Source organism: Pezoporus wallicus, unplaced genomic scaffold (genome assembly GCF_028554395.1).
Source record: "Pezoporus wallicus isolate ANWC-B61680 ecotype Strahan unplaced genomic scaffold, APGP_CSIRO_Pwel_v1 contig_3365, whole genome shotgun sequence".
NCBI lineage: Eukaryota > Metazoa > Chordata > Aves > Psittaciformes > Psittacidae > Pezoporus > Pezoporus wallicus.
The window spans coordinates 1,542,154-1,554,803 of NW_026640883.1; the positions used below are offsets into that span (position 1 = coordinate 1,542,154).

Below are 12,650 nucleotides of genomic sequence, written 5' to 3' on the forward strand. Positions count from 1 at the left end.
AACCGTAAGTGTGTGCATGTCTGACAGCTCCCACGGGGAAAAAACAGCTAAGCAATGGTAGGGGTTACTGCGGGGCGGCTGAGCAGGCTCTCCAAGCCTTATTCTTCTTTTCCACCAGCAGTTTCTTCTTAACACCACTCTGGTGTATTTCGTTTTAAATTGATAAGGTCTGGGATGAGCGCTGGTTTGAATTGGCTGATATTAGACACAGCTAAAGCCATTAAGTGCAGCATGCTCGTTGCGTTTGCGGTGTAAAAGAGGGGGAGCTGGAAAGGGACTGGAATATGCTGCACAAGCCAATGCTACACCAGGATTTGAATCTACAGAGAATGAGCAATACTAGCCATGTCCCTGCCTGTGGAAATCTCATGCCATAAATACTTCTGTGAGAATACTGCACTCCTTTAATATTAAACTTGCCTATTGCTCTGAGTTGTTCTGTTTAACTTTGGACATAGTAAATGTGTCAGTGCAGTATGAATGTATTTTCAGAGACACTTCCTTCTTACAATAGTAAACATAGTTATGAAAGATGCAGGTAAAGCTTCCTGTGGGCTTGAAGTATCTTGTATCCTTTCTTTGAATAAAGATGCATGAGGTCTATAGGCTTAGGCTGTAAGTTACAGTCCTGATTCTTCTCATGTTTTCCACAAAATCCAAACCCTACAGTTTAAGGAACAAATGGGTATAGGAAGTAGATGACTTTCATCCTAAAGACATTGAGCAAGCACGCCTCAATAGAGATTGCTATTTGTTTATTGTTTGTGCTCTGAAGTTCCTGTGGCCAGACCTTATTTCTTTTGTAAACTCACGATATACATACAATATATGCAGAACAACAGTACTGTTGTGTCAACGTAAAAACCAAGATCTCTGGCTGTTGTCTTGCGATTGTAAGTGCCTTTACCCCTTTGAAGCATTATTTGAATGAATTTGAAAAAAAAAAACAACCCAAACCTGGCTGGGAAAGAATAACAGTTGTACATGGTTCCTGTGTGTGCCAGGGACTTGGCATTCCTGCTGGGGCTTTCTCCTGCCTGCAGCCGGCAGTGCACTGCACAGTAATCCTGCAACTTCTGCCTTTCAGTGGTTCTACTCCAGCAAGCGTGTTTCTCTAGTTTTTCCTTTGTTGGGAGAGGGAGAGAAGTGAGGAGATGTGGGTAATGAACTCAAATTTCCCTTTTCATACGGAGGGGATACAGGCTGTGTTATATTCAGAGGTGAGCCGCTCTGTGTTTAGCACAGCAATGCTTTAAAAAAAAAAATGGACATGCATTATAATTTAAATAAATAAATAATAAAAAGTCATGCAACAAAGCACATTTAATAAAACCAGACTGCATCTGCACTTGTGGTTTGTCTCTGGCTACTGTTCCTCCAGTTCTGTCTTTCTGTTGAATATTTCTGTTTCAGATGTGTCTCAAAATAGTCAGGGAAAGAGCACAGAAACCTTATCCATTTCTCTGAAGAAAAATTGAAACTCAAAGTAAAACTACTGAAAGGAGTTGTATTAACAGCTCTGGGGGTTGGCATTCTTTCTTTTTAGAAAGCTGAGGTAAAGCATAAATTCATGTCCTCCAGAAATACCTGGTGACCTCTCCACGTTGCAAGGATGGGCTGGGATTTTCACAAGCTCCTATGTAATTTAACCTCACTGAAAATTAGCTCAGACAGGGAGATAGTGCATGTGCTGGCTGCTTGTGGCTCTGCTGAGCTGGTCCTAGGGAGGAAGTCGGTGTTGCCCCGATGTGTGCCAGGTCCCTGCCTCCTCTGGAGCCCACCCTGACCTTGGTGGGGTTGAAAAAGTAAATGGAGGGAGAAGATCCTGAAGTGGATGATGAGGGAGGCACTCCATCAAAAAAGCATAAAATCAGGGTGGTGATCTTTTAAAAGCTGTGGGTGCCCTAATGTGAGGACAGAGGTTTGTAGTGGTCAAGTGCAACCATATACAGACTGACATGATGAGGAACAGTTGACATCATTTACCCTCTTTGGCATAGGCACCTCTGAGTGAAAATGCTGCTTTTCCATTGTTACGGTGTCAGCACAAGGGGAGCCATGCTAGTCTGTCCTAATGATGGAGTTGGTGGGTGCTAAATGGGCCCTGAGTCACCTCAGGTAAAGTTTCCCATCTGATGGGACTGGGAGGAAAAATAAGCTTTGGACTATGGTCACTGAAGCATCAGTTGCCCGAGCTTCCCAGGAAAGACCCACCTCCAATGTCATTCCTTGCTAGCAAACAAATCCCAATGGGCTTCTGCCATGAAAGGCAGCGCCTTTGTTTTGAAAAGGAGACATCTGGTGGCTTGACATGCTGGGACATGGGAGTTGGTCCTTCTCTCTGAAATGATGTGCAGTGTTGAAGCGCACTCATGAAGTCTCCATCTACGTTCTTGTGCTTGGTACTGTGATGGTCTCTGTTCCTCTTCCCTGTTCCTTCTTCCTTTCCCACCACCATCCACAGAAGTCCTTGGAATGCTTTCCAGAGCCCTCTATGCTAAGAGAATTTGAAATAGGAAGTTCAAAGGTAGCACAATCTTCGTGGGCAGGATGTTTACTTGCTATTTAAAAAGCTATATCTATACATGCAGTGTTCAGCAATATTTTAAACAGGAAATTTTAGTATGGTTGCTTGTGGTTCATCTGATTTCTTCAAGAATGACTACATATGATGAGTTTACTAAATACTTATATTAATCTACTTACTAGATAATAATGCTTGAAATGTATCTCCAATAGATGCATATGTCATATGTATGTTCTTATGTGTTTGAGTCAACTGTCACCTGCTGCAGTAGTTTTTAATTCCTCCTTATGGCTATGAGTGAGGTGCTATTTGCACCAAGATCCTATTCTTAATTTCATGAGTTTCTGTCTGAGAAAAAAAACCACCTGAGTACTTTTTATTTCTCTTTCACTCAGAACCAAACTAACACACAGCGATGGTTTAGCTAAGGAGACTGCTGTACTGCGCTGGGAGAGGGATTCAGTGTATGCATATGTGCAGAGGTTAGTGATTAACATGCACACATCTCTTCAGAGGGTTTTTGACTAGCTATAGTGTGCATAGTGGATTAATTCATGTTCAGGGGATATGTGAGCTTGAGCATACCTGCACATTTGCTCAATAACCTTCCCTCCTACAAGTCATAATTACTAATAAGTCCCTCATTGCAGAGCTTTGTTTTATCTTTGCTTTAATTGCATGTCACAGGCATCCATCAGTGTTTTGTGGCAGAATAATTTTTACAAGGAGCAGGAAAAAAGGTATCTTGGGCTACATTTTCCGAACTGTAATTGTATGGCATCGATGTAATTGAAAAGACGTTTCTAGTGAGAGGGCATCGGCTTTTTAGATTGGGAAGTGGTACTGATAGATGTGATTTTCAGTTTGAACGGCTGAGGTTTTAAGCTGCTTGCAGATAATGCTCCGTAAGTTGTGGATACAATATAAATAATGGTTCATTCGTCTTCGTGTGGTGTAGAGGCCCACATGAGTTTTGTGCATGGTCAGATTTCCCCCTTACCATGTGTATATAGGCCTGGTGAGCAATACAGCCACAGTTATGTGGTTGTGTTGAAAAAATGGAGAAAAAGCAGGAGTTCAGATGTAGCAGGGCTCTGTCTACTCTACATGGCAATAAGCTTTTGGGTGGCTGGCTGTATTCACTTAATCATTTCATCAGGATCTATTTGCCATAGACTTTCCTACATCTGGCTGGTCATTTATTCCTGGGCAAAGACAACTGGTGTTGTCCTTCCTCTGTGTTTTGTTATTCTGGAGAATAATTTCTGGGTCTTGCTCACACTTGTTGGTGGGAGATATGGGATATTCAGTTGCTGATACTCAGCCCTACAAAGAGCTGCTGAGCTGCTGCTGTAGGGCTTTGGGGAACAGCAGAGGGTGGAGGCCATTTCCCCAGTGTAAAATAGCTACTGTACTCAACTTCATTTATTCTTACATTGCACAATAGAGCCCTATTTTTAGCTTTCTTTTAATGCCTTGTAGTGTAGGGAATGGTATATCTATATGTAAATGCTGAAACCAGCCCTATGCTTTGTTTCTTATTTATTGCTTATACTGCGATAACTGTTCCAAATACCACATTTTACCCTTGCAATTAATATCACTAAGTAGCATTGCCCTCCAGTGCACGCTGCTGTACATATCTTTGAATTTAATATTGTCCATCTTCCTATACCTAACTCATAGAATCATAGAATGATCTGGGTTGGAAGAGACCTTAAAGATCATCTAGTTCCAACCCCTGCAAGTATCCCAGAAGAAATAAGAAGCAGCAATGGTGGAAATAATGAAGACCTGACAATATCAATCATAAGTGAGATTTCTGTGCAAATTAGTATTAATTTGTATTCTTATCATGTCAAAGTTATTGCCTAGATTTTGGAATAACTTCTTATTTGATGGCATGATGGGATCAGCCTCATTAGGGGTTTAACATCTACCATATTCTGCAGACAATTGCTTGTTAAGAACTAGTATGGGACTGTGGAGAAAAGGCTCTTTCTAAGCTCACTCTGCTTTCAGCACAATCGGTACATAGCCCTGAAAGCAAATGAGTACGTGTGTGTGTATGAGAAATTAATCCTGCTCAGGGTTGGATTAACTGGTGCAGAAGACTCAGGGCAAGGTGCCAAAGCAGAGTTGGCATTTGCTAAAAGTGGGGCTCCCAGAGATTATTTCGATTCATGCCTCTGACCTGTGGGTCATCTGCCAGTGTCCCAAGGTGGTTGATAGTAAAGTGTATTGACTGCTGACAACACTTCTGAAAATGAAGTGTGTAGTACCTCTGTATGTAGAGATTTTATGGGTAACCATCTTTATGCTTGAAAACTGTTCTATTTATTGTGAAAGGCAAATGAGTTTTTCATTAGTTGTGGCAGTATTTGACTGTAGGGGTCTTGCTACATGTGGTGAGAGCAAAGAGCTCTCGTTTTGTCCTTTGCTTTCATGACATTTTCCTGCTAGCTTTTCTGTGTCAAGTTGATGCTCTGCTCTGGTGGAATTTAGGGACTGCATGTTGTTTGTCAGATTTTTGTTGTTTTACTTTGTCTTCTTTTTGACTGATCCTCTCCCTTCTTGATGTGAAAGCGTCCTTACCTCTGATCCTTCTTCACCTCTTCCTTATCGAACTCCTGTTTTCTTAAGAATTATGGGTGACATGTTTAACTATCATTCAACTAATTTAGAGGTAGTAGTTGTCTGTTCAGGAAGGTTTGCAGGATCCCTTGACATAACCTAGGGAGTCATTTGCATGCTTAATCAGAACAAGTACTCTTGCAGCCAGAAGGTTAATGTTGTTAACAGTATAAAACTGATTTGATAAACAAATATAATTACCATTGCTGACATCTAGCAGGGATTAAGAAGAGGCGGCCTCTAGACATATAATCTCAAAATTGATAGGGCTGCTTTCTTTTTATTAAGGAATTTTGCATTAATGATATCCATACATGCGGAGAGTGTTGCATTGTCAATCTAAAAATGCATTAACCCTGAAGGAAAGGGAGTTTCCTGAAAAGTGAAAGCAAAGCAAAAATTGGTCCTGATAGATTGCGCTCAGGAATCGACAGGGATTACTGATGGCACAGCAGGCTACTGAGCTGGAGGTCAGGGGAGATCTTGCCTTCCAGAAGCTAAATACGAACGTGGCTGCCAGCCACAAGCCTTGCGGTGTGAGTGCCCACAGTCAGAGCATATGCTGCAGCCCTGCGTGTTGCTGTGCTTTGCTCTGCGGTTCATCCCTATTAGTGTTGTTGTCTGTTCATTATTCTCCCTGTCTATCTCCCTCTAGATCAGTGTTTTGCTTTGAAAACGTATTTATCTGAGTGAAGCTGGTCTGAAATGGATGAGAGCCACCTTGTCTGTAGCTCTTGTGGAGCTGATCTCACCTAGTCTCACTGGTATTTCTGTTCCTTGATTCTGTCCTTGATTGTCTCTTAAAGGGACACTCTAATTTGCTGACGTTAAAAATTACATTCAAGATGACTGCAGTTGATGGGGCTGGGGAGAGGAGTCCTTTGGTTTATCTGAGATTTACTGTGAGTCCAACAGCACAGCAAAAGGGGTGGGCTCAGAGAGAGCATTGGTGATTGATGAGATGCATGAACATATTTTTCCTGTTAGAAATGTTGATAGGAATTTTATTTAAAAAAAATGGAAAATAGTAAAGAGGAGCTATAATAAAAACCATATATATTCACGAGCATGATACAGAATGTAAACACTGTGCTTCTGCTTGCCTCCCTCCCAACAGCCAGTGTCAGCAGAAATCTGGAATTCTCGATCTCTCCATTGAGTTAAAATCACCTTTTTGTGAGAAGCCTTTGTGATAAACCAAGGCCCCTTGCTATGAAAATCAGCTGCTTTTTGTGGTTCAGTTTACATCTTTTTCTGCCTATACAGGTAAATGCAGAGTGGAAGCATCAAGTGACGCTGCGTACCCATAGTCTGAATTTGCCCAGTCATGTTGTACCTGATGTGGCAGTTCTGCATAGGGTCAGAGTGAGGCTGGTCCTGGTCCACATGAGGTGACCTACCCAGGTTTAGCCCCGAGGGCTCAAGAAGCTGCTCAGAGCAGGCTTTGTTGATGAAGCCTGGAGAACAGAAAAGAACCCAACACTTGTCCCAGGCAGGACGGATGTGCAGTGACCTCTGTAAAATTTGCCTTGATAGAAGAGGCTGGTCTTGTTTCTGACTACCATTGGAGATAAATAATCATGGACTGAAGCACACAAAGACCTAACATGACAGTGCCTACAGCTGACTTGCAGATGGATCAGTGGGACTCTGAAAATGCTGGTTTAGTGTTGCTAAACAGGTGAAGTCTTTGGGTTGCTTGCTGTGATTTCATGAAGCTTTCTCTGGCTGACACTCATATTTTCTCTGTGATAGACCTTGCTGTGCAGCCGTTTGGCACCGCACGGATGCAACATTGGAAGATCTTAGCCAATAGACCGGTCAGTGAAACCAGGACCTGCTGTGAGATCCCAGGGGAGGGCTGAAAATATGTTTTTCAAGGAGCTGTGAGGCTTGTGGCCTGGCTTAAGCAGAGCACTGGAGGATGGAACCTCAAAAGCAGTGTCCGTTGAGCTGGGAGGTGGTTTGAAGGAAACATGTGCCTTTGTTTGAGTTGCCCCTTGTCAGGTCTGGAGGTTGGTTTTGTTTGTTTGTTCTTTTTTGACTCGGACTCCTGCAAGAGCCTTTTCTTCTTCTGTTTCTTGCAGTGCTTCCTAGCAACTGAGCCCTTTGTGTGCTTTTCAAAGTTCAAGTGGACCTCAGGCTGCTGCAAGTCCCAGGCCTGTTATCAGGCAAAGGGAAGCTGTGTAGCCTGGAGGAGGGTAGATGGGTTTGAGCCTGGAAGAGCTCTTCCACCTGCATAGAGGAGGCTTCCACCTGTAAAGCAAGGATGGGGAATGTGCTGTGCAGAGTTCTCGTGTGATGCTACCTCCTGCTCACAAGCATAGAGGGGGAATTGAGCCATAAACCACACTGTGGCACACAAAGAAGCCATTTTAATTTCAGTCTCTGCTGGAAGCACCACATGGAAAAGAAAATGTGATCAGTATAAAAAGAAATGTTTATGTTCCTAGGAGCAGAGGCCTCCCAAACAACTAACATCTCTTGACAAACTGCTGTTTAAAATGCAAGTGGTTTAAGTGCTGCAGCTCAACAGGCATTCGTCACAGCTCTGGCGTAAATGCGATATGCGCTATTGGTTGGTTGCTGCTTTAAAGCAAAGATTTCCAGTAAACATCTTTTGCATGAGGAAAATGTCATTCTTTTGCTTTTTCCTGGTAAATCTAAATGCTAGAAAGCTGGGCAAATGGTAACTTGGTGGCAAGAGCACTGGGGGTATGGTTTTGGAATGAAATAAAGATTGGATTTTAGTTTGTGGCACAGATCAGGCTTTTGGTCAGCAGGCAGACAGAAATGTTTGGTTGGCTTTAGCTTTTGGGAGGTGAAGAAAGAAGGGAAAGGGCTTTTGAGGGGAGAGTTCTGGAAGCTACAACTTCAGCTCTGATCTGTCTATCTTTAATGTTCACTGACTCGACTAAAAGTACTTTAAATAAAACCTTACTTTTCTGTAGAGCTGCTGGAAGAGTGACTGGAGACATAAGGATTGTTAAGAATTGGCATTTTTCAAAGGCTGAAAAATAGCATTTTACAAAGAGACTGAGATTAACAAAGTGACTGAGATTAAAGAAGAAGTTCAAAGAAAAAAGTCACTCTGGAAGATAGAAGTATATGGGTGCCTATAATGTTCGGCAGTATCCCAGATCAAAATGACTTTTGTCTTTGCACAACAAATAGAATCAGATTATCAAATATAAAATAGTCTTAAGAATCTAATTCCTGTTACAAAGACATTATTGATGCTGTGAATTTCGTGCAATTTGGAAGACGAAAATTGCTTAATTTATCCTCTGGTTATCCTAAAGTAGTTCTGATTTTTTTAATCTCCAAAGGGAAAGAGACCATCACTCATGCTGCTTGCTTGTTTTCTGATTCTGAGTGAAGCTATGTATTTAGAAATCATGCAAGTGTGGGAGTCCTGATGGGTGCAGGTCCATCTTGCATGGAGCTGGGGCTGCAGCATGGGAAGAGTTGCTGTCTTTCTGCTCTTAATCCCTGTTTCCACCACTGGCTTTGCAAAATTGGCTGAAGAGATCTTGATCAAGCAGCATTGGTATGACAAGGTTCCTGACTCCTTTCTGTCCAGCCCAAGGTTCTATTGCTTGAGCAAGAGTGAGTGATTCTACATATTGTCTCTGTATCTCATTGCCTGGATTTCAGGTGATTATTGGCTGTAAAATTATCTTCCTGTGCTTGGCCTATGCTATTCTGTGGATGGCTTCTAGCAGTCAGGCTTCGGTGGGAAAATAGGCAAGGCTGTCTTTGAGATGCAGTAGAAAATCTTGCATCATGTTAGAAATTAATTTCTGAAATGGAGATGCAGTGATTACAGCTCCCTGTATCCTTCCTAGGCAGATGTGCAATGGTGTTTATCGTACAAAGGATGAAACATTCTACCTGTTCCCATGGTAGGAAGGACAAAACGTAGAGAAATATCCTTCAAATGTTCTGTAAGTAAATTTGAAAGAGTGTTAAAGTCATTCATCCAAGAAATGACTGCAGTTCTTGCAATGCTCTTCACCAGAGATGTGATAACCTCAGCCATTTTGCTGGAAGATATTTCTGTCCCATTATCTGTAAAGTGACTACCACTTGTGAGTTATCCCACAGAGACCTTTCTGCTCTGAATCCCCATACAGCAAAGCTGCTCATGGGGACTCGATGTAGTACCTCATTTCAAACTGATTGCAGCTTCAGACTGACCAGTCTACAGGCAATTGCTCGAAGCAGATCAAGAAATCTTTAGCATATAGTAACTGGAATGTTTTAAGATTCATTGGTTATATATGCATGACAATACACACTTTCCATCTTCTTGTAATCTTGTGCTTTGGGAAATCTGTGCTTGAACCCTCAGGGACAGAATTTATCCATTTTGTTCTTTAGCATGTGGCAGAAGCTGTAGTCTTACGACACATACATGGCTGGTACTGCTGGCTCAGTTGAGGCAGGAGGAGGTATGTAGTATTGTGTGGGCAGCTGTAATAAAGGGTAAATATGGGCAAGTTACCTTAAATAACCCCAGTATTCCAGAGAAGTGATTTTGCAGTGCATCCTCTAGGAAAAAAATATTGCTTGATAGCAGTTTTGAATTTGTGCAACTTCAGTTTGACATATATTTTTTCCTCTACGTACTGTGTTCACAGCAGTAGGTTCAGATCATGCGTTGAGATCTGCTTTTGGGTACAGAAAACTAATCAGGGGAATGTTTCATAGCCCAGAGGTCTGGATTTGAAGACTCCAGTTCAACAGCTGCATCTCTCTGTGGTGGCAGGAAGGAGCATCTGCCGGGGAGGCAGTGTGGTCCTTATTAAATTATAATATAAAGCTATGGCTTAGAGTATCAGGTTCAGTTATATACTTAAAAATAATGATAATACTAATCCAGTGGTTAGTCTTATCAAAAGAAATGCCTCTTAGCTGGACAAAGACTAAATTTTTCAAGCTACAAAGAGCAAGGAAAATGGATGAATTGGCATCCACACTTAATTGCTCCTTGCTCCTATGAAACAGTGTAGGTGTCTTTCCACCAAGAGAATAAAGCCCCCTGAGCCTTTAGGCTTGTTTCCTATTTGTGACAGAGCAGTCACGCTATGAATTTGGCGACATCAGGAACAGTGCTCTGAATTGCGTGACATCGAATTTCCTCCTCTTTCCACTCTTATCAATGCCCCAATATACAAAAATGCCCTTTTGCATGAATTTTCAAGCAGAGTGCTGTTTCTATTCCAGGCTGGCTCGCTTTTCTAGCATGTCTCTTCCTTCAGCTATTTAGAAATGCAATCATTTTTTATTTTCATGATATTCCTCCCAAGTCACATTACCCAACTTCAGTAAATGGTAAGTGGTCATCTGAGTCAGGAAGGATCAGGGCAGTATAAAGTTGCTGAAGACTGAATCATCGAGAAGTTTTCTTCTGCATAGCTTGCACACACTGATGTTAACACAATTTCCGAGCAAGGGGTGGCAAAGCTTCCTTGGCATCGTTTCATAGGAAACATTGGGTTAGCCTCTACAAAATGACTTGAGGAGTTGACTCTGTTACCCAAGTTGTAAGAAAATAATAATGAAAGTTTGTGAAGTTCTATAAGGGTTTGTAATTAGAAAGCTTTGAGCTTTGGCCTGAAGTGTATTTTTGCCTGTGCAAATCAGAGGACTGGAGTTACTGTGTTCTGTTACGGTAGCAGAAGAGGTGAGGAGACACCTCCTGCTGTCCTCTGGTGCAAGCATTGGCTGTGGGTATTGAGCAGCATATGTTCTGACAGATTCATTAAAATCAACTGAAATTCAGAGGAAGCATGCTATTGCTGACAAAGTTATCTTCTTCTTACTCCCATTTATTTGCTTATATAAGCAGTTCAGGGTAAGACATGTTTTCTGTCTTTGTGAGACTCAACATGAAGGGGTGGCTACCAGGTAGAATCACTTTTAAAGAAATAAAACATTTCTGTGTGCTCTTGTTCTCAGGAAATAAGGATTCAACAGCCTCAGTCTTTTACTGGCTGACCTGTTGAAGCAGCTGCTAAGGAAAACAAGTTCCTGTACGGACTACTCCAGCAGCTATTTATAGCAAAACATTAATTAATAACTTCATGGATCTGGCATGGGAATTCCTAGGAAGGGTGATGGAATAGTATTCATGCTGCTTCTTTGGAATAAGTGCCAGAGATGCTGTTTATCTTTATTAAAATACAGTGTAACTTTATGCCCTGACTGGCTGTTGAAGTTTGATGTCTTAATTCAATGGCCCAGGTTTAGATGCTGGTCTGCTAAAGAAACAGGGTTAACTACTGGTAGAGGGTGTTTAAACTGGTGCAAGCAATGTGCTTCAGAGCCAGACAAGAGTGGGAAAGTCGGTAATTTAGATTTCACTTGACTGTGAGACAGAAAGTGCAGATTAACGAAGGAATGCATGTGTGGATGGCCAAATTCTTGCGTAAAAGGAGATGTGTTGGCCTTTCTTCTGCTTTTGCCTCAGCAGTACTTAAACTATTTGCTTGGAAAAGAAATAGTATTTTAATGATGTAGTAGTTAACACTTCTAGTGCTACTGGAGACCTCTCTGGTTTGAGCAAAAGTTCTTGGTTAGAATTTCTATTTGTGTAGTGAGAACTTGCTGGAGAGCAGGGCTGGTGTCCTGCGCTGGGTTGGCAGCTTTACTTCTGTGCTGCCATGCCAGCTTTACTTCTGTGCTGCCATGCCAGCTCTGCCAGGTAGGGTGGATGAAGGTAGTTAAGTGTAGAGTTCCGGTGCTTTAATCCCAGCAGTGCACCTGAAAAAATGCCATTTTGATGTCAAACTCTGTAACCTCGCTTAGTGCCAGTGCAAATTACTTTGCAGGAATACATTACAGATTAACTAGTGGGTACTACCAAAATAAATCCATCTGATTGGATTTTTACGCCTGGGGGGCCTTGTATAATCAGTAGGACCTGGTTTGTTTCAGGAGAGTGGTGGTGGGATTTTTAGTTTGTCTTTTTAGTTTTTCAAAATAAGAAGATATGAAGAGTGTCTGTGTTGAGGAAACCAAATCAGCAGAGTGCAAGAGATCCTAAGCGAGGGAGAAACGTGCTATTTAAGATGAGGTCAGTGAAGGAAGTGAAACACTTGAAAGAGGGAAGTGGCTGACAAACTTTAGCACTGGTGACAAGAGAGGAGGAAGATGGGGAAGATGTTTTGGAGAGGAAGGAATAGCAAAGCAAGCAGAGGAGAAGGTTGTGTGTTCGTGTGAGTTTTCCTCAAAGAGAAATGGGCACAGGGAGAGATGAGAGAACCGAAAAGAGGAATTCAGGCAATTACATGGTTCCTATAATTCTGAAACATTAAAGAGGATGTTAAACATGGCCAAATAGTAAAGGCAGTAGTAGTTTCACCTGCTCTAATAACCCTACACTTTAAGGATTTATTTGCTGCCAAATATAATCAGGAAAAAAGCCACTGGAATCAGCATCTTTTGGGTGTAGTCACTGTGTAGCAAAACTAGAATTCCAGGT

The 12,650-nt window shown here is 41.9% G+C and overlaps 1 protein-coding gene across 4 annotated transcripts in view; it reads left to right on the forward strand.

Annotated features, from left to right (window-relative positions):
* The window catches only part of NEURL1 (neuralized E3 ubiquitin protein ligase 1), a 157,625-nt gene that overhangs the window by 70,320 nt on the left and 74,655 nt on the right, over window positions 1-12,650 (forward strand). The window lies entirely within an intron of this gene.